Here is a 22,088-nt window from a genome sequence, read left to right as displayed (position 1 = left end):
CAACTGCTTGGTCAAAACACTTCGGATAGCAGACAAAATACTTAGGATAGGAATTACGTGTTAGGACTGTTAGAAACTCAACTTGGTATTTTGTCATATTATAACTCGATCTAAATATAAATCAGTTCTCACTTAACCCTAGGTATCTAAAGATGGAGAAATGTAGATTTAAATTTTATCAGTAGATCTATTTTTGCACAAGTTACTTTAAGAAGGCCATTTTATTCCTAAGAATCTTGGGAAATTTTTATACTGCCTCTAACAAGAGGGCTTTTTCCCCCCCTGCACACTATTAAATTGCACTTAACCTGTTTTTCATTCTGAAGTTGTATCTCTGTGTATAACTGTTTGTAAAAAGTGTTTTTAGTTTTTATTTGCCTGAAAAAAATATCAGGGGGGTAACATTCAACAGTCACAATTTATATTTTAAATCCTTAAATAATGGTTCTGTTTCATTCAGTAATCAAGTCATGTATTGAAAAATGTGACAATTGAATTTTATTCTGAACATTAATAAGTTATGGGATTAATATATGTGTGAGGTCTAGTTAATATATTCAGTTATTGAAGCTAATGAATGGAACTAATGAAAAGAAATTTAGCAGCGTTATTAGCAGTCTCTAGGAATTTCCAACCACGACTTCCAACTGGTTTGATGGATAACTGTGAAAGTGGTGCATTACAAAAGATGTAAAGATAATGTCTTCTTAATTTAGATATTAAATGTTAAGCACCAAAATAAAGAGAGGTGAATAAAAAATCACATTTTAAAATGTTATGCAAGGAATCAGCAGTCCCTGTCCCCTTCGTACACAGGCATGTCTCATTAACCTTCATAGATATGAGATAGGAAGATAGAGAAGAAAGACCATGGGTTTTGGAATCACGCAGTCTGAGGTTCAAGTCTTGGCTAGGTCATTTAATTGTTATGTAATCTTGGGTAAGTCACTTGACATTTTTGCATCTCTGTTTTCAAAAGTGCTAATTTGGGGTAATAGCGCCCACCTCATAAATTCAGCGTGAGAATGAAGAGTATAAAACATGTAATGGACTGGCACACATTCTGCTGTTAAATCATGGTTTTTTCCCATTCTATTGTCCTCAATGAATACGAAGTTATGAAGTGGCTCAGATATAAGCTTTCTTTTATTTCCCATTGAAAAGCAAAACATTTGTTTAGGCTTTATATGTAACTCTTATATTTAAGTACTTCAATTGCTAAAACCATTCTTTAAGGGTTTTGCAAGCTTTCTTTCACTTAAAAAATATAAGTGCCTACCAAGTCAAATTCTCATGGAACTCTCAATTAAATAAATGAAAGTAGGAATGAACAGCTCCAATCCAAAGTAGAATTCCTTTCTCATCAGGTATGTGTATATTCATTCCTAATCAACAATGCCAATTTTCTAAAAAGGTCATATCAATTTGGCTTAAACTCTTACCGGCATATATGAGACTTTCTTTTGCTCTACATCTTTACTATTGTCAGTCTATAATTTTAGCTATTCTGATTAGTTTGTAGAGCTGACGTATGGGAGTTTTAGTTTGCAATTCCTTGATTATTGATAAGGTTGAGAATCTTTCAAATATTTATTGGCTTTCTAGATCTCTTTTATGAAATGCTTGTTCAAGTATCTTGCCCATTCTTTTATTGGGTTATCTGTCTTTTCCTGATTCAGTTGTAAGTGGTATAGACATTGATTTTGAAGGAAAGAAAAAAAAATACTACATTTCCAGCAGCCATCAAAGAAGAAAATGAATGAATTAATGAAAAGAACAATTGATAGTTTGACCTTGATTCACATGATGAATTGAAGATGCTGAAGGTTTTCTTAACTGAGGAGAAAGCCTGATATGTAGCAAGAGGGAGAGGCTATAGAAAGCTAAACATAGGGTCAGATTAGAGAATGGTACCACAAGGGCAGGCCAGCAAGTGACAAGAGACATCAGTTTGAAGGTGGTTTTCATTTTTTGTCTTTGAAGGCATGTACTTTATATTATTGGCCAACTCATCCTTTTGGAGCTCTGCCTCACTTCCATATTTCTCTATGTTTCATTACTTGCTTATAGTAAAAGTTTCTTCTTTTCTACACCCACTGAATGTAGAAGTTCCCCATTGTTCTTTGCATTACCATCCCTACCACCACCTCAACTCAGCTATCACTGCCAAGGGAAAGCTGCAGGCAACTCCTACAACAGAGAATATCCCATATATGTGGATGCCCCAGATGCATCTCGAGATGCTCCAAGTAAATATGTCTCTCCCTACTGTTTCATGCCACCATCCTTCTGGGCCATTACATGCAAATCACCCATCCTTGACCTTTTTAACCACTCACATAATTCCATCATCTCAGACTCTGTCTTTCCTTTAATATTCCTAAGTCAAATATGAAGCTTTTCAGCTATGAGAAATAGAATCCCAGTTAAAATCAGCTGAAAAGTAGGGATTTCTTTTTCTGACTATAGACTTGAGGCAGGAGCCTGCTGGGATGCACTCAGCTGCCCAGTTATGTCTGAGTGACATCTCCAGAGTTTTCTTAGAGTTTTTTCAGACTTCTCACATCTCGGTCACAAGACAGTCATCCCAAATCCAAATATCTCATTTCTATTTAGGGCAGAGAGAAGGAAGAAGGGAAAAGCAGCAGGGCAGCTTCATCTGTCCCTTTCATCCTAAGTGCTAAATCTTTCCCAGAAAAACCTAGCAGATTCCTGCTTATGACTCACTGCTTTCTGAAGTGGCACCTAAGAAAGAGCATGACTAAGAAAATATTTCACATTTACAGCCGTATAGTAGAAACTGACTAAGAAGAAAGGGTTGAGAATGGGGTTTGTGTTGGCTAACCTGCAGAATTTCTCACATTCCCCAGTTACACCCCCGTGAAACCTCATTGTGTCTAACCTGTTCCCCTCTTTCCTCTTTCATCACTCAAATTTTTCCTTTAAAACTCTTTCCCTCTCTCTCCCTCCCTCTCCTCCTTCTTTTCTTCCTTCCTTTCTTTTTTTTTCTTTCTCACCTCATTTCACAAAGCACTTGAAAAAATCATAGGAAATTAATAGGGTGACATAATAAAATATAAAGAGAGAAATAAAGACAATACCTCTGTATAATCTTTTTATTTTATTTCAGCATATTATGGGGGTACAAAAGTTTGGCTTATATATATTGCCCTGTATAATCTTGAGAAATACTCCCACAAGTGTAATTTCTCAATATCATAAGAAATAGGTAACAAATAATCAAAACATTATTCTCAATGAAAAACTCTTGGTGTATTGGTTAGGTAGACTAGCTCTTGGTTGTAAATAAACAGAGTCATAAATGCCTTCACAGTGATAAATGTTTCTTTCTTGCTGGTGCAGCAGCCAGGGACCAACTTTCTCTCCATGTAGTGATTCAGGTTCCCAATGATTCGGGGTTGTGTCCTTTGGCTTTTGTGTCATAGAGCCCCTGTCTGGATTCAGCTGAAGGAATGAGATAAAGGGATGTGAAAAGGTACACTGACTTCTTAAAAGCCTTATGGTAAAAATGGCAAAATATGTTTCTACCTATATTCTATCGACTAACACTTAGTCTGTGGCCTTTTCTGAGAAATGAAGTATAACTGTGTGCGCAAGAAGAATAGCTATTAGTTTTGCTACACCTGGCTCAGGTATTTTGTGTTACTAATGGAGTAGGATATTTATTCTGTGATGCAGTGTAGCATTTGCAATACTAAAATGTGCAGATTATGAAGTACACAGTCAGATGTGGACTTGAACCCAGGACTCCCCATTACCTCCCAGAATAGTTTCACTGGCTTAATTCACTTACCAATGTGACTTATTTTATCCACTTAACAAATGTGCAAGATATTAGTACCTAGTTCATAGGTTTGTTCTAAAGAGAATTTAAACAGATACCATTTTTAAAATACTTAGTACTTAGAACATGGTAAGTACTCAATAAATGTTAGCAATTGTCAATGTATTAAAAAAAAAAGACTTACTGAAATATCCAGCCTCAATAGAAAAAGAAATAATGAACAAATGAGACTTTTAGACAGAAAGAGAAGCATGCAGAATTTTTAACTAAAAACTCACTGAACACTTCCATATTGGAATATAAAAGAACACAGAATAATCTAATCAGCTTGGTTAGGACTCAGGAAACTAGACTGAAATTTTAAAATCTTATGTGATGGAAAAATCTAAATTTTAATAATCTTATCATTAAAAAACTTGATGCAAACTATTAATACTCCCCCACCCCCTCCAATTCCCTCTAAAATGGCCTATAGCATACTGAAACTTATATGATGCCTGGCAGACAGTGAGTGCCAAATAAATATTTGTTGAATGAATGAATGATTGATTCTCTTAATTTATTATATCTTTTACTCATTTTAGCATACCTACATGATTGCTGACATGTTTTTCTGTTAACCTACTGAAGACTAAAATGCAAATAGTGGCTAAAAAAAAAAAAAAAAGACCAAATTCTACAAACTCCCTTATTGCTTTATTAGCTTCTACCTTGTCATGTGGCACTTTCTACTTTGTCTGAATGCAAACATCTCTTAGACCCAGCCATAAGCTGCTTAAATTATTAATGAATAGTAATCATAGCCCAAGCAATTTGAATAAAAATGAATTAATTTTGGATTCAGAATAATTTAAGACAAATGCAGAAATATGAATAAAGAAATCATTAATAAAATGATTTAGTAAAATCAGAGATACCCAAACAATACTCACATGTGAACGGTCAACTCAATAAATCATCCATTTACCTTCAGGGAAGTTCTAAATTTTTCTTTAAAGCAATTTTGTAGTTCTTTTAGGACACAAATGAATGAGTAATTAAGCTGCAAATTTCTGTAGAAAACTTAGCTATAATACTTTCAGTTCTGAAAATTGGGAGTCAACTCTCATGAACTATTATAGTAGAATAATATCGATAATACTTGCATGGGAAATCAGGACTTGAGCAATGAATTAGCTCAGAAAAATTAGTACCAAAAACTTTTATATATAAATTGGCATGATATATGGCATTTTTATGCACAAAAATTAACTTTTTCCATGAAGGTTTAATATTCAGATGTTAAATCGTAAGTCATCTTTCCTAAGTATTGTTGAGATTAGAGGCATTTTTCTATTGTCAATGCCCATTCACCCAATAGGATCTTATCATTAGTGCATTAGAAGAATCTTGTCACTATATTCTCTACAGTAGAGAAGGATGCATTTGGATCTTTCATTCATCAGTAAACATTTGAGCAGCAAATTATAATAATGAAGTTCCAAGCAGGAGCACCTAATTTATCCTGGAGTATCAGGTTGACCTTCTTAAACATGATGAGACCTGATCCAATTCTGGAAATATGAGTAGAAGTTAACCAGGTCAAATCCCCTCTAGGGGGCTGGCTATGTGGAGGGGGCCATTCTAGAAAGTTAAAAATACTGATATGATTGCAAGGAAGAAAGCATTTCAGTATAATTTGTTTGCAGGATTTTAGAAAAGGGAGGACAACAAATGGCTCTATAAGACAGGCAAATTCCAGATAAACAAGGGGCCCATTAAGCCATATTATCTTCTCCTTGAAGACTCATGGAAAGCTATTGAAAGGTTTTAGACGTTCAGGGAGCTGGATTTGTTTTAATTTTAGAAAGAAATTCCCTGCCCACAGTGATGAGAGTAGATTGAAATGGGATAAGAGTGGACAAAGTAGGAAGCAATTGCAGCATCTTTGTAAGTATTTTAAAACTCTCGTCATTAAGATACAGTTCAAAAGATGAACGTACCAGAGAATAGATCCATTTCATAAGATATATTTTTTTGATCTCTCAAGTGATTGTTCTTATTATATTTATCCTCATTCCTTTAGTGATAATAAAGACAGGTTTTGCATAATTTTCAAAAGTCACGTGCCTATACTGACCTCAGTAGTTTAAACCAGATTTGGCTGTATCCACAGAATCCACAGACAGGACAGGTTACTGTAGGTATGTGTGGGTGTGTGAGTGTGTATACATATTTGACACATATATCCTCAGAGTGATAATGTGTGTACTGAATTTGTTCATGAAGAATATTGATTGAGAAAGTTGGACCTATGCTTTGGTAAAAGGGGAAATGACAAAGTTTAGATGGAACGTCCCATTAATGAATTGGTCTTTACTCTTTACTTTGGGAATAGCAGAGGATTGTTCTGTTAAGACATGTAGTAAACTACCTCTAGTCTTGAATCCACCCAGCTAGTAGCAATAAGTCAAAATATGTTGATGAAGATCAGTGCCCAAGAATATAACAATTTTTAGCTATTTCTAAGAAGTCTTCATTAGGTGTATTATTAAACTTCAGCTTTTGATTAAACAGACCATGTGAGAAAGAATGATTAATTCTTAATGGAAGAGAAATCTGGACTCCAAATGTTGTTTTAAGATTACAGATCTGGGAAAAGCAAGCCTCCTGGATGTCAATCAGGATCTATGCTTCTGTAATCACTATCATCAAAGCCATGAGAGATAACTATTTCCCCTGATCTAGCCTCACTTATTGACATAACAGCCAAACTTGGGGCCTCCCAAGAGAAACATTACATTTAGGGTATTTTGTAGGTGATACACATTTTATAAAATACTTAACTTGTCTTTGGCCTGGGGTATTTTCTCTAACATTCCTTTTTCATGCTTCTTGACTAACCAAGGAAGGTTAAGTCTTTGTTAAGCTGAAAAATGAAAGTGTTTCAATATGGAACATATAAACTAGTTCTAATTTATTCACTACCTTCCATAAGAATGGAGAGGGAAGGTTGTGTCTCATGGTAATAAAAGCGGAATTCAAACAGATCCTTGGGCAGAAAGAAAATCCATCCAAAAATGTGAGAGATTTCTCCCATGTCATTCTTTACTATCCACTATTTCATCATTTAAATTATTTATGCAAACAAGATTAAGGATGTCAACATCAAAGGTTAGTTGAGTTGAAGAGAAAATGTTAATTTTCCCAGCAGATAATGTATCCTAAGTAGGATAACGAGCAAAGAATATCAGAACTATCATATTGTCTATAAAAACTGGCTTCAAAGGAAGCAGTTTAAGAGAGACATCTTCAAGAATTATGCAGTAGTCTTCTATGTAATATAAAGTTCAGTGTCCAAGTAAATATTTTAAAATAAAGCAAATTTGGCTGAGAAATAGATCATTTAGATTGACACGGTAATCACTAGAAAAATACCTTATAGAAGAGTGTTCTTTCATTTTACATCTAAATGGGGCTGTTTTCAGTTGTAATCATCATTATCATGTGATGGGTGAATAAAATAGTTGCTTAAAATCCACTTTATAGCAAAACAGGTAGATAAATTGATAATGTATCTGGAAAGTCAGCCTCACTTTGTTGGGAGGGCTGTGATTGGCCCGATGTGTCTCCTACTTGAATTGTCCGCTTCACCTCTCTCCCTTGTGGTGACCATTGCTTTTCTACCACTTGTGGAATAGAGTGCAAATCACTTTAGCTATTTATGATTCTGTGTATGCTAAACTATCAATATCATATTTTCCACTGATCTCTTTTACATAACTTACACATCCATCACATCGAATGTTGTATGTATTCTCTATCCAGATGTTGTGCTTTCTGTTTCCTTGCCTTTCTTTTTAGCTTTCCTTCCGCTTAGAATTCTCACATACGAACATTCTCTCTTCCTCCGCCCCAGCTCAGCTACTACCCGCTTCAGATGTTACAACCTGTCCTAGGGATTTGTTTTGTGTAGCCCTCATTGTATCAGCAAATGTGGGGCATTTGGCCCAACTCCTATATTACATGGCTTAACTTTCTTAAATTTTTTTATATAGATTTAGGGAGTACAAATTCAGTTTTGTTACTAGTGGTGAAGTCTAGGCCTTTAGTGTAACTATCACCCAAATAGCCTACATTGTACCTATTAAGTAATTTCCTCTCCCTAACCCCCCTCCCACCTTCCTAACCTCCGACCTTTCAGAGTCTCCAATGTCCATTATTCCACTCTCTATATTCATATGTACACACTATTTAGCTTCCACTTATAAGTTAGAAATGTGGCATTTGACTTTGTTTTTGAATTATTTCAATTAAGATAATGGCCTCCAGTTCCATCCACATTGCTGCAAAAGACATGATTTCATTCTTTTTTATGGCTGAGTAGTATTCCTTTGGGTGTGTGAGTGTGTGTGTGTATGGCACATTTTATTTATCCAGTCATTAGGTGATGGACACTTAGGTTAATCTGATATCTTTGCTGTTGTGATTAGTGCTATAGTAAACATATGAGTGCAGGTATTTTTTGATATGCAAGTGCTCCTTTCTCTCCACATTCTAACTAATATCTATTGTGTCTTGATTTTTTAATAATAGTCATTTTGATTGGTGAAAGATGCTACCTCATTGTGGTTTTAATTTACATTTCTCTGATGATTAGTGATGTTGAGCTTTTTTTCATACACTTGTTGATTATTTGTATATCTTCTTTTGAAAAATGTCTATTCATGTCCTTTGCCCACTTTTTAATAGTTATTTCTTTTCTTTTTTCATTTTATTTTGTATTACTTATTTGTTTTTTTAATTAATTAATTTATATTTGTAGAGATGAGATCTCATTTGCTGCTCACTATATTGTTGTCTGGAACTACTGGCCTGAAGCAATCCTCCCATCTTTGCCTCCCAAAGTGTTGGGATTACAGGTGTGAGCCACCATACCCAGCCTATTTTTGTTTGTTTGTTTGTTTCATTGTTTGAGTTCTTTGTAGATTCTGGATATTAGTCCTTTGTGGGATGCATAGTTTGCAAAGAATTTTCTCCTGTTCTGTAGGTTGTCTGTTTACTCTGTTGACTACTTCTTTTGCTGTGAAGAAGCTTTATAGTTTAATTAAGTGCTATTTTTCTATTTTTGCTTTTGTTGCATTTGTTTTTGAGGTCTTAGTCATAAATTCTTTGTCAATGTCTAGAAAAGTTTTCCTAGGTTTTCTTCTAGAATTTTTAGAGCTTCGGGTCTTATATTTAATTCTTTAAGCCATCTTGAGTTAATTTTTATATATGGTGAATGAGAGGGGTCCAGTTTCATTGTTCTGCATACACCTCTCCAATTTTCCCAGCCCTATTTATTGAATAGGGTATCCTATCCCCAGAATATGTTTTGTCTGCTTTGTTAAAGATCAGTTGCCTGAGGATATGGGGCTTTATTTCTGGGTTCTCTATTTTCTTCCATTGATCAATCTGTCTATTTTTATACTAATACCAGTACGATGTAGCTTTGGATACTATTACCTTGTAGTATAATTTGATATTGGGTAATGTGATGCCTCTCACTTTGTACTTTTTGATTAGGATTTCTTTAGCTATTCTGATGCTTTTTTGGTTCCATATGAATTTTAGGATTGTGTTTTCCTAATTATGTGAAAAATTACATTGGTATTTTGATAGGAATAGTATTGTATCTGTAGATTGATTTGGGCAGTATAGTCATTTTAACAATATTGATTCCTCTGATCCACAAGCATGGGATGTTTTTTCATTTGTTTGTGTCATCTACAATTTCTTTCATCAGTGTTTTGTAATTTTCCTTGTAGAGATCTTTCATTTCCTTGGTTAAATGTATTCCTAGCTATTTTTTATAGCTATTATAAATGGAATTGACTTCTTGATTTGGTTCTCTATTTTGTCGTTATTGGTACATAGAAATGCTACTGATTTTTGCATGTTGCTTTTGTATCCTGAAACTTTACTGAATTCATTTATCAAACCTAAGAGTCTTTTGGCAGATTCTTTAGGGTTTTCTGGGTATACAATCATATCATCAGCAAACAGAGATAATGTGACTACTTTTCTAATTTTTATCCCTTCTATTTCCTTCTCTTACCTGATTGCTTTGACTAGGACTTCTAGTACTGTACTGAATAGAAGTGGTGGCAGTGGATATCCTTGTCTTGTTTCAGTTCTTAGAAGGAATGATTACAGTTTTTGTCTGTTCAGTATGATGTTGGCTGTGGGCTTGTCATATATGGCTTTTTGTTATTTTGAGGTATATTCCTTCTACGCCTATTTTGTTAAGGGTTTTATCACAAAGGGATGCTGAATTTTATCAAATATTTTTTCTACATGTATTGAGGTAATCATATAGTTTTTGCTTTTAATTCTTTTTATGTAGTGATTACATCTATTGATGTGCATATGTTGAACCATCCTTCCATCCCTGGAATAAAACCCACTTGATCATGTTATATTATCTTTTTGATATGCTGTTGGGTTAAGTTTGTTAATATTATGTTGATGAATTTTGCATCTATATTCACAAGGGATATTGGTCTGTAGTTTTCTCTTTTTGTTATATCCTTGCCTGGCTTTGGTAACAAGGTAATATGGGCTTCATAGAACATGTTAAGGAGGAATCCCCTCCTCCTTGATTTTTTTGGAACTGTTTCAGTAGAATTAACACTACTTCTTTGTACATCTGGTAGAATTCAGCTGTGAATTCATCCAGTCCTTGGCTTTTTTTGTTGGGAAATTTTTGTTTTTACTGATTCAGTCTCACAACTCATTCTTGGTCTGTTCAGGATTTGTTTTTATTTCCAGTTCAAACTTGGGAGGTTGTATGTTTCTAGGAATTTATTCATTTCCTCTAGGTTTTCTAATTTGTCAGTAGAGAGTTGTTCATAGTAGTCTCTGATGATCTTTGGTATTTCTTTGGTATCAGTTGTAATGTCTCCTTTTCTATTTCTAATTGTGTTTATTTGAACCTTCTTTGTTTTTTACTTGGTAAGTCTAGCTATCAACCCATCAATTTTGTTTATCTTTTCAAAGAACCAATGTCTTGTTTTGTTGATCCTTTATATTGTTTTTTGTTTGTTTGGTTTGTTTTGTGGTCTCCATGTAAATTTAATTCTACTCTGCTATTTCTTGTCCTCTGACACCTTAGTTTTTTTTTTTATTTTTTCTTATTTTTCTAGTTCCTTGAGGTGATGTTAGTTTGTTAATTTGTGATTTTTCTATTTTTTTGATGTAGGTATTTAACATTATAAACTTCCATTTTAGCACAGCTTTTGCTGTATCCCAGAGGTTTTAGTATGTTGTATCTGCTTTTTCATTCATTTTAAAAGATTTTCTTGACTTCCATCTTATTTTCATTTTTGACCCACAGATCATTCAGGAGCAGGTTTTTTAATTTCCATGTATTTGTATAATACTAAGAGTTCCTTTTGGAATTGATTTCTAGTTTTATTCCACTGTGTTATAACAAAATACTTGATATGATTCCAATTTTTTAAAATTTATTGGGAATTATTTTGTGGTCTATCTTGGAGAATGTTCTCTGCACTGATGAGAAAAATGTATATTCTGCGGTTGTTGAGTAGAATGTTCTGTAAATGTCTATTAGGTCGATTTGAGCTAAAGTCCAAATTAGGTCCAGTGTTTTTTCGTTGATTTTCTGTTTTGATGATCCATCTAGTGATGTCATTGGGGTGTTGAAGTCCCTCACTATTATTGCATTGCCATCTATCTCTTTTCTTAGGTTTGCTAAAATTTTATGAATCCGGTTGCTCCAGTATCAGATACATATATATTTAGGATTATTATGTCTTACTGAATTGATCTCATTATCATTATATAATGACCGCCTTTGTCATTTTTTACTGTCATTAATTTAAAATCTGTATTATCTGACCTAAGTATAGCAACTTCTCCTTACTTTTGGTTTCTGTTCACCTAGAATATCTTTCTCCACCTCTTTATCCTCAGTCTATAAGTGTCTTTAATAGTAAGATGGTTTTCTTCTAAGCAGCATGAAGTTGGATCATGGGTTTCTTTTTTTTTTTTTTTTTTTTTTAACCATTCTGTCCATCTATATCTCTTAAGTGGGGCATTTAATCCATTTATGTTCAAGGTTAATATTGATGTGTGCCATGTTAATTGTTATCTAGTTGCTGTGGTAGCTTATTTGTGTAATTGTTTTGTAAGACTTCTGAGTTTTATACTTTTGTGTGTTTTTATAATGGTCAGTATCAAGTTTCTATGTTTAGAACTTCCTTCAGCATTTCTTGTAGGGCCAATCTAGTGGTAACAAACTCCCTCAGAGTTTGCTTTTCTGTGAAAGACTTTATTTTTCCTTCATTTATGAAGCTTATGCTAGCAGGATACAAAATTCATGGTTGACATCTTTTTTCTTTAAAAAGTCTGAAAATAGGGCCCCACTCTTCCTTGCTTGTAAGATTTCTGCTGATATGTCTGCTGTTAGTGTGATGAGATTTCTTTTATAGGTGACTAGATGCTTTTTTTTTTTTGCTGGTTTTAGGATTTTTTTAAAATTCATGTTGACTTTAGTCTTGATGAAGTCCTTTGTACAGTGTATTTCCTTAAAGTTCTTTGAGCCTCTTTTATGTGATTGTCTAAATCTCTAGTGAGACTAGAGAAGTTTTCCTCAATTATATCTTCAAACAGGTTTTTGAAAGTTTTTGCTTTTTCTTCTCTCTCAGGAATACTTATGATTTATAGGTTTGGACTCTTTACATAATCCCATAGTTGTCTAAGGTTTTGTTAATTTTCTTCAATTCTTTTTTTTTTATTTTTGTCTGACTGAATTAATACTAAGGATCTGTCTTCAAGTTCTGTGATTCTTTTCTCTGCTTGGTCTAGTCTATTGTTGCAGCTTTTAACTGTAATTTGGAATTCCTTTAATGAATTTTTCATTTTTAGAATTTCTGCTTACTTTTTCTTTGAAATATATATCTCTTTGGCAATTTCTTCTTTCATATCCTGAATTCATTTTCTGATTCCTTTGTATTGGTTTTCAGATTTCTCTTGTATCTCATTGAGATTATTTACAATCTATATTTTGAATTCTTTATCTGGCATTTGAGAATTTTCATTTTGGTTAAGATCCATTGTTAGAGAGCAAGTGTCATCTGTATGGTATGTCATTATACCCTGTTTTTTCTATTGTCAGAATTGTTATGCTGGTTCCTTCTCATCTGGAGAAACATTTCATCTTCTTATTTTTGAATTTAGTTTCACTTGGATAGGATATTTTTGTTTGTTTTTTCCCCTTAAGGATGACTATAATGTATGTTGTGTATGGTTGTTTGGTTTTGCTTCTGGGTGTGTTCAGTGGCAATGACTCTGTATGTATTCCTTGCTTATAGATAGCTGTAGTGTGGTTGCTTTCTCAAATGCTGGTTGTAGTAGCAAGGTACTGGGCATGTGAGTAGGCTCATGACCTCCTGAGGGGCCAATGGAGATCTCAAGAAGCTTATCTCATTCTTAACACTGTGCACCTGTGTCAGCAGATTTTTGTACTGGTTCTGCAGTTTGACTTCAAGGCCACTAGGTGATGCTTATAAGTAAAAGCCACCTGTGACAGTAGCAATTGGGTTTATGTTTGATCTTCCTGAAGCTCTCCATTGCTGCAAGCAATGGGCTGGTCTGTGGAATGCATAGTGGTCTGAGCTCCCTTCTAAGCCCTGGAGGGTGGAGGATGAAGCTGGGTGTAGCTGTACTGGAGGAGCCTGTCCTCAGATCCCACGTAATGAGCACAAATACTAGTCCCTAATGGGGGTGACAGGGAGCTTCTGGTGGAATGCACTGTAGTCTCTGCAAGGGTAAAAGATGCTTCCCTAGCACCACAACTTTGGCAGGCTGGAACACAATCTGTTTCCTTGTTGTGCCCCTATCCTGATGCTCAGGAAACTCAGTTTACTTAGATATTGCTGTCTGTCTCCAGGCTGCAATGTAGCCAAAAGTCATAATAGACCCCTGCTCCATAACTCACCACCAGAATGACTGTGGTGCAAAGCCTCCTCCCTCAGCTCAAAACACAGAGCTCCCCAGCTCTCCTGCTCTCTGCTCCTGAGACACTGCTACTTTGGGAAGAAGGAGGAGGGACCCTGCCTTTTGCTCAAGTCTGAGCCTGGTGGCTACACCCCAGTGGGAACTCAGATGCCCCTAAGGACCCCAGAAAGGCAGTTCTCTGGCATGCCTGTTCCAACTTCCAGTAGGAACAGCCACAGCTGTGTCTGCAGCAGTATATGGATGGGGAGGGGAATTCCCTCTCTCCACATCAGGCCTGAGCACTCAGCAGGCTCACCCAATGGGATGGGATTACACTCCTCCCTTGCAAAGCTAAGCACAGCTTTTGTGTATCTCCTGGAAACAATGCCACCGAACCCTACTTACAAGTGGGGAGCTCTTGGTCTTATAGAGCATATGGTCTGGTTTCCTTCCTCCCAAGTCATGGCTCCCTTGGTGTGCTGCACTCTCCCTTCCTTGGGGAGCAGCGCCCCCTGAAGGATAGACTGCTGGGAACCCTACGGCTCCCCTTGGTCCAGCCAGCCCTGTGCAGCTGCCATCCCTTCAGTGGACACTGGGGAATGTCATTGGGGGTTCCTGTGATGTGGAGACACAAAGACTGAAGTTCTTCCCTGGGCAGGACACAGTCCCCTGATGGCCGTTGCCTGAGTATGGCACCTCACCACCCCTGCCTGAGTCCAGGGGGAGGGTGAGTGACCCAGGGCAAGTTTTCAGTCTCATGTAATGCCCACGAGAAGCCCCCAAATCACCACCCACACTAGTGTTTTGTTTCATGAGAGCAGAGGAGCTCTGTGACAGTTCAAATGGCAGCAGTCTGCTGCAGGGGCAGGGGGAGCCAAAACACCCTACCTGCCCTTTCCACACAGTACCAAGCCCTTCAGGGTGCCTAATCAATCTCTGCCAGCCTCTTGCTTCCTTCTTTTTCCATGACCCTGCTTCTTCCCATGAGTTCTCCGCTATGCTCCAACACTCTCCCCTTAATATTCTCTTCAAGTTGTGATTATTCACTTGTAACTTTGGTTCTTTCTGAGAACTGGCATCCAATGTCTCCAGTCAGCCATCTTGAGCCCTCTCCCTTCACTTACTTTCATAGAAACCTAAGTGGCTAAATTTTTGACCTTTATTATCAAAATTGTTTTGCTTCTCTGTGTCAGGATAAATCTACCTTCCTGCTGTACTTCTACAGCATGATGGAAAATGTACCACTGGCCATCTTTTGCACTGTCTTGTCATTATTTCTTTGCCTATTTTAGCTCTCAATTTTAGGAAGCTTATGTCAGTAGAGTGTTTGATGACTGATTGAGTGTGGACCTTGCAAATCGCACAGGCTCTTGAGAGTGCTTTGCACATAGTCATTTATCTTTAAATATATACCTGTTAGACCAGTGAATGGGTAAGTGTGTATACATCAGGAATAGAGTGGGTCAGGTTTACTTGATGGATCACAGAATTGCACAAAAAACACAACTATGTTCCTATTTAAATAGAATCAGAAATTTCTGCAGAATTACTTAAAATGGCTAAGTACTCTAAAAATCAAGTAACTTTTTGCAAATTTTGAGTTTTTTTCCAAATTACATTTCTATTCTTTGACACACTTAAAACATGCAGACTGCTCCATTAAGTCATTAAATATTAAATGAACTAAATTAAGCTTGAAAAATTACCTTAAGTTATTTTTCTCATCTTGGGTCTCTGAAATAAATCAAACAAACTACTTTTTGTGTGAGGTCCTTGCCAACTGGAAAAAGACTATAGAAGAGAATAGTACCACTAAATTTGCTTTATTTTTCCTGGTTTTGTACTTCTGAGAATAAATAGAGCATGACAATTATTGTTTTTTCTGGTAAAAGAAATAGATGAAATTTTCTCTTTAAAGCACACACTTTGTTAAGTAATAAGAAGTCTGAACCTGCAAATTACACAATGATTTAGGGTCTCAAGATTGGTTTGCTTTTCCTCTCTCCCAAATCCCATCTGCTTGTTTTCCATGTTAGTGCTGTCTCATACCTTTGCAACTGACACATTTCCCTTAAATTTCATTACCAAAATGTTCCTTTTCTCCCCTCCTCTCATTTCTCATCTTTGAATTTGACAATCTCATCAATGTCTTCTTTAAGAAAGCAGGGCTAAAATGATAACTCTAGTTTCTGAAATGGTGCTCTGTAAAAATGTGAATAATAATAGCTACCGTTGATGGCATACTGAGCTCTAGGCACTTGACATGTAGTGTTTCCAATTTTCCCAGCAACCCTAACAGTAAGTTTTCACAGTGGCTTTACTGGAGAAACTGAGTCTGATAGAGGGTGAGCACTTGCCCAAGGTGACTTACCCAGTTAGTAAAGGCTAGAGTTGGAGTCTAGCTATGGTTGGTACCAAAGCTCTCCTTCCACTGTATTGTCTCCCTCCATATATATATGAACTAATCATATAATGATAAAGAGGCCTCAGCATTTAGAGATGTCAAAGAAACAATACATAATCCTCTTTTCTTGGTCACTTATTTTCTTCGGAATCTGAAGCCTCTGTTTTCATAGGTGCTGTAGTTGGCTCTTTTGAGAATATTAAAAACCCACAATATTTATTTTGCTCCTAAATATCAAGAATAGGAACCAGAAGTCTTTCTGAATTAGATTCTGCTCAATGCCAGCATTCACCAGTGCCCCTTCTCACAGCCTCAAACCCATTCCTCCCAGCTACTCTCCTTTAGAGAGGCCCCGAGACACCGGCCCCTCCATGCCTCCTTCTGGTGAATCTCTTAGGCAGTTGTTCCATTGGTAGCAGTTCCCAGCAATGATGGCACCTTTGTCACTCCCATTAGCATCTCCTCAGTGAAGTTTGGGGTGTTTGCAGAAACTCTCTTTCTCATTAAAAGAGCTTTCAAGCTTCCATATGATTGGGAAATGAACTTTCTGACACTGGAGAGAATGCCAGCAGGAAGTCCCCCAAACTCTGTAATGGTAGCTGGGGTGCACAGTACTCTCAAGAAACTTCATTCTTTCATGTGTATATTGATCTCTCACTTTATGTCATGCACCGGGTTTGAAAAGAGAGAAAAAGGGAGAGAGATAATAGAGATTATTAAGAAAAACTCCACTGTCTCTGTCTTTAAAGAGCTCAGAACCAGAAGGGACACAGAGACATACAAATACAAAATTACTGTAGACTATGTTAAGTACTTGGCAAAGGTGAGGACAGATTCTCTCAGGTGTCTTAGAAAAAACAAGCCATTCTAACGCCACAGAAACTACACTTACGCTTTCTCAAATTCATTTAACCTAAAGGTGGGGCCAAACCACATAATGTGAATTGGCTCAAGAGCCACACTGAGGTCGTTAGGAGGTACAGTCCCACTGCATTCAGAAGCTGTCGTGTTCTTTTGCCGTCTGTTCACATAACTAGAGGACGTAACTGTGGTGCCAGATACTCCTTCATCAGTTTTCCCAACAGGGTAACTGGTTAGCTACATAAATCAAATTGCAGGAAGATTTCTGGAACTTAAACAAATAATAATTTGGTTTACATATTAATTTCAAAAAATGTAAATTCTCTCTTCCTTGTGAAATAAATAGAGGCCAAGAAGGTTTAAAAAAAAAATTGTGATAGCTTGGCCATCTTCAACACCTGAGTAAAGTATAAGCATTCCCGTTCAGGAATCCAGGATTTTTACCCAAGACAAGCACTTTGGCTTAATTGCGTCCACCCGCTTCTAGTCAGCATCCATCCTGTGTTGCTTTACTTTCCCGAAAGGACACATCCTTCAAATTTTCCTTTAGGGGAACTATACACGTAAGTTACTACACTTTAAAAAGATATCAAGGTATGGCTTGGACATATGTGGGCAATGAAATCCTAACCCTGTGTTACCATAATTTGCACAGGTTGACAAATAAGTGAATATTTCCAGATGAATTCATTTTGCACTTTTTAGCTTATTCTTGTCCAAAGTAGAGTTTTTAAGTCACCCGGGAAAAATATTCATTCTGATTTCCTTCTGATTCCAAGTTAAAGGTACTTATTTTTAGTTTAATAAGTCGTTTCATTTCTGTGTACACTTTGTCATGAAATATGCTTTTTTGATTCAGAACACTCCCTTATTGGATTTCTTACCTTTAAAATTAAGCTCTCTGGAAATTCCCAAGTATACCCATGGCATCCAGCTCCCTGGCATCAGCGCACATGACTGGCACAGAGTGGTGTTCACTTTACCAGGGCCCATTGTCTCCGTGTATGCATATTGGCGTTAGGTACCATCAATCAATTGCGCTAGGACAATGCAGGTTTTCCCAATTACTTTATTGTGCAGAGTAAGGGTTATTTGTGATTATCATCTTTCTCTATATATTTACATTTTAAAGTAATATTTGATGAGATACATTGGAAGTTATTAGACCTTAATCTTAGGTAATTCATCACAAGGTTGAAGGTGAAATCTTGTCTGCTATCCTTGTTTTTCTTGTTTCTGTTCCTGTTTGTTGCTGCACTTCAATACGAGCATTTAGAATTGATTGTCAAGTGGCTAGCTGCCTGGATGGAATATTGTGTGGATTTCTTTCCTGCAATACATATACTTATTATTCTTTTCTTTTGTCTTGCATTATGCATAAGAGCCATAAGATTAAAATAACTTTGAGTAGCATTCAGGTACTGCCCTATAGAAAATTTAAGCTTTGATTCCAGTTGCCATGCTACTTCATTTCTAAAATGTTTCCCCAGAAGACTGTGTCTTTTTCCCTTTCATCAGTGTGTTTGTTTTCATTTTGTATCGTTTTATATTTTATCAGTGAAGAGCTGCTGTTTTCATTGAACTATTGGTATAAATAAGTGAAGGCTTAGCATATTGCATTAAAAATTGCAGATAGCTGTATTAAATAATTTTTGGAAAGAAATTATGACACGTATAATTTATTGGCTTTAAGTACAGGGTGAATATTATACACAAAATAATACTTAGTTCCTGCTCATAACCAGAGAGTTGGAAGAAAAAGAAAAAAAGAATGAGAAAAATTTTTGAAGACCATGATAAATTTAGTATGGATAAAAGGAAGGACTTTCAGAATAGAAATTCACTCTGCCATGAGGTATTTACAGAGTTGATAGAGGCCCGTTTTATAGAGATGTTTACTGTTGTTGTTTTTAACTTAGCGTCTATCTGTGCTTTTGAATTGTAACATTGAATCAATTTTGGAAAACTGAATGTTCCAAGACTGTGGCAAGAAAACCTACCAGCTTTCATCCTCCTCTCCATTCCCAGCTTTTGCTAGTACTATTCAGCAACTCCCTAATTATGAACTAATTTGGGAAAGCACGAGATCTGAGTTCACTAGCCAACCTGCAATTGTTCATTCACCACTTGTTCACACCATCTATGTAGAGTCTACTAGCATGTGCATACACACACATACACGCATGTCTCCTTATAACTTTTTCTTTTTTTGTTCATATTCCTCAAATTTCCCGTCACACTCTTTCTCTATAAGATAATATTGTCCAAATTTATAGCATTGTGGTTCTTGGATTGTTTCCTGTTACTTTTGTGTCAAGCAAGGAATGATATTCAAAACACTTAAAGGCCTGATTGATATGATATGGAGGTCCCAGTTCCCATAGTCAGGCACGAGAAGGTCATACTCTGTGGGAGTACCAGTTAGTACCTGCTGCTAGCCTTGAGGGACTGATAGGCACCTAGAGTTAACCCTCCATAATGATAGTGGCACCAGCAAGGGCATTGTCTCATCCACTGGAGGCTGGGCCAGCACCTAGCAGTGCACATTCAGAGGCTGGTATTTATGATTAGCCACAGGAACTCTATGTAGGCACCTCCCAGGGACCACAGAGCTGCAACCATGGGTGTTATGCAGGTGGCTTAGGACAAAGGCTGTTTACCTACCTTAAGTATTTCATTATTTTAATAATCCATAAGAGCCTACCAATGCCTATCAATTGAATATCAGCCCTGGGTATAGCCACAAATAACTTATCTTGTATAATTACATTTTTTATACTAAATCTGCTACTTATTAATGATCTTCATGATTCAAAGAAATTTTTTTTTTTTGGTGAAGAAGGAATAAACACAATAACAATAATTGCCCAAAGTCAATTTGTTATAAAATGAATCAATAAAATTATCAGCAATTTAATGTTATTAGGAAAATAATTCAGCTGTACCATTCCATATTTCATTCTAATAAATAAACAAATAATTAATCATTGTTGAGAGAGAGAGAGCCAGCTCTTTCCCTGGAAATTTCAACACAAGCCCTGTGTATCATATTACTCCACTGATGAGAAAAATTCTTTGCGTCGTGTTAGTGAAGATGGCAAGGACAAAACACACTGATATTCCTTATTTAATTGAGGGGAATCTTGAACATATTATTAACTACTATTTTGCCCAAGATACTTCCTTTTAAAAGATGCCATGTCTGAATAATAGCATATGCAACAAAATATCATCAGAAACAGAGAACCTCAAATAATATTCTTTTAATATTTAACATCACTGTAGAGATTATTGACAGTTGTAAGACTTTATTATTTGTTCACTTATTTATTCAATAATTATATGGCTTCGTATCGTGTGAGAGAAGACAGTAAGATTGGAAAATTGCTACAAAAGTGATATTCAAATAGGGCTATAAGATGAGAGAGGGGAGAGAGGTGGCAAAAGAACCTTCCATAGAAGTTATCTTGTGATCACAACGTGAGCTAGCCAGGCAAAGGAGGAGAGAAAGAACATCCTGGAAAAAGTTTATGTAAATAAAGTGAGGTAAGTTTGGGGGCATCTGGGACAGGAAAGCTAAAAATGAACAGGTCACTAAGGCGTATGAATTGTATTCTGAAGTTAATGAGGGTTCTTTAAGGGAAGCAGGGAGTCTAATAATCAAATATGTGATTGAGAAAGATCATTGGAAGACGGCAGGCTGGGAGTATTCAGGATGATTAGAGGACGACTGCGATAGTTTGGGGATTGACTGTAACAGGTGGCATGGTGGCTGAACAATGTCATGCCGGTATGTGGTTGTGTCAATACGAGTGTGAGCACCTGTGAGTAATTTTGAATAAAAATGTGTTGAAAAATACTTGATTTTTATTACAGATTGCATAAAGTAGGCACTCAAGTGTAGAGTTTATGTTTTTACCTGTACATGTTATGTTACCTCCTCTTAGAGGTAAAATAAAGAAAATACCTAACTGGATGACTCCGGGGAGGTTTTAGAGAATGAGTAATTGTTTGTCCTTATTATTTTTAAGATGCTGCCATCTAGTGACACTTTTATAAAATCACCTCGTGGTGATCTCCAAGTTTATATCTTCCAAACCCTTTCTTTAAAACAGTCATCTTTTAATAATTTACATTTACTGCCATCCATGGGCAAAGAATTGTGCATCCATTAAAACATATGATAGAAGCCGCAATTGGTTTTTTGATGTGATGCCACAAATGTGGCCACAGGGCTTTTAATAACAGGACACGGTAGGTGAAGTTTTGTGGTTTCTTCAATGTGCCATTCTTTATAAATAATTGATAATAAAATAAAAGTAAAAGTATTGCCTTTTCTATGCCTTGAGTTTTCTAAGAAAAGTTGAGTTATAAAAAAAGCATATCTATGAAAAGTTGAGCCGTAAAAATTGGTTTAATTCAAAGTGTTGGTGAAAAGAAAGAGGGATTCAAATTTAGGGTAACTAATTTTTACTTTTTCCCAAATAGGATTTCGGTATCATACATACAGATAAAAAATGTGTGCATGTATCTATGAAACCTAAACGTTCTTTTTCAAACCCACGTTTTGATAACTTCCAAGACTTGAAGGAGATTAATTGTATTCCTTTCCTATCACTCTTCAAACTTAATATTAGCACAGAGTACCTACCTTATTCATTTTGGTGAGAAACAAAGCACAAATCCCTCAATTATAAAATATTGGTAAGAACTTTTCTTTTTTGTGAGATACTAGTTCCAGTCACATTATAGTGAGTGGGATTTTTAATTAATTACTTTTAAATATACTGAGATTTCTATATGGAAATTAATGCCATAGGGTAGATGTAAGCAAATCTTTTCTGTAACGGGCCAGGTAGAAAATATTTTAAGCTTCGTGGGCCATATGGGCTCTGTTGCAACTACTCAGTTCTGTTTCTGTAGTGCAAAAGCAGCCATGGCCCATATTTAAACAAATAAGCCTGGTCATGTTCCAATATAACTTTATAAAAACATCTCATAGTTTGCATCTCTCTGCTCTAGGGAAAACCATAATAGCAG

The 22,088-nt window shown here is 36.0% G+C and overlaps 1 protein-coding gene across 6 annotated transcripts in view; it reads left to right on the top strand.

Moving 5' to 3' along the window:
- KYNU (kynureninase) overlaps positions 1-22,088 on the top strand; it is a 124,800-nt gene that overhangs the window by 51,984 nt on the left and 50,728 nt on the right. The gene's annotated exons all lie outside the window — the stretch shown is intronic.

This window comes from Lemur catta, chromosome 8 (genome assembly GCF_020740605.2).
Source record: "Lemur catta isolate mLemCat1 chromosome 8, mLemCat1.pri, whole genome shotgun sequence".
In the NCBI taxonomy this organism is placed as follows: domain Eukaryota; kingdom Metazoa; phylum Chordata; class Mammalia; order Primates; family Lemuridae; genus Lemur; species Lemur catta.
Note: the sequence above shows the minus strand (reverse complement) of the source record. Positions and strands in the feature narration are given on the sequence as shown.